Source organism: Pongo pygmaeus, chromosome 2, assembly GCF_028885625.2.
Source record: "Pongo pygmaeus isolate AG05252 chromosome 2, NHGRI_mPonPyg2-v2.0_pri, whole genome shotgun sequence".
Classification (NCBI taxonomy): domain Eukaryota; kingdom Metazoa; phylum Chordata; class Mammalia; order Primates; family Hominidae; genus Pongo; species Pongo pygmaeus.
Window position 1 is genome coordinate 108,488,867 of NC_085930.1, and position 1,021 is coordinate 108,489,887.

The following is a 1,021-nucleotide window of genomic DNA, read 5'->3' on the forward strand; positions in this document are numbered from 1 at the left end:
TATTTTTAGTAGAGACGGGGATTCACTATGTTGGCCAGGCTGGTCTTGAACTCCTGGCCTCAGGTGATCTGCTCACCTTGGCCTCCCAAAGTGCTGGGATTACAGGTGTGAGCCACTGCGCCCAGCCTAAAAACTTGTAACATCTCTGAAATTGGGCAGCCTTTCACAGTCGGGCATCTCTGACGTGGTTGTTATGATAGTGTGTGCCGACATTTGGCCATAACTATTCATATTGGCATCACCTTCAATTGAAGTATGTGCATGGTTGGTTCTATAGCTATGGAGCTTAATTACCATTTAAAGTATCATCAGCTTTTTTCTTTCCTGGCTGTCTGAGGTTAGACCACCAGCATGAACGACACGGTAACTACCCGCACTAGAAAGTTCATGACCAACCGACTACTTAGAGGAAACAAATGGTCATTGATGTCATTCACCCCGGGAAGGCAACAGTGCCTAAGACAGAAATTTGGGAAAAACTAGCCAAAATGTACAATACCACACTAGATGTCATCTTTGCATTTGGATTCAGAGCTCATTTTGGTGGTGGCAAGACAACTGGCTTTGGCATGATTTACGATTCCCTGGATTATGCAAAGAAAAACGAACCCAAACATAGATTTGCAAGACTTGGCCTGTATGAGAAGAAAAAGACCTCAAGAAAGCGACGAAAGGAACGCAAGAACGGAATGAAGAAAGTCAGGGGAACTGCAAAGGCCAATGTTGGTGCTGGCAAAAAGCCAAAGGAGTAAAGTTGCTGCAATGATGTTCTCTGTGGCCGTTGTGGATTTTTCACAAGAATATTAATAAACCATAAATTTTCATGTGAAAAAAATTAACAAACAATTGCTATTATTAAAAAGTCAAAAATAATAGATGCTGGCGAGATTGCAGAGAAAAGGGAACACTTATACACTGCTGGTGGGAATGTAAATTAGTTCAGCCACTGTGAAAAGTCCTGACGTTTTCTCAGAGAATTTAAAGTAGAACTGCCATTTGACCCAGCAATCCCACTATTGGG

At 42.3% G+C, this 1,021-nt stretch overlaps 1 pseudogene; it reads left to right on the forward strand.

The window, feature by feature from the left end:
- The first annotated feature begins 351 nt into the window (after positions 1-351).
- Positions 352-774, forward strand: LOC129033708 (small ribosomal subunit protein eS24-like; annotated as a pseudogene).
- Positions 775-1,021: the final 247 nt, after the last annotated feature.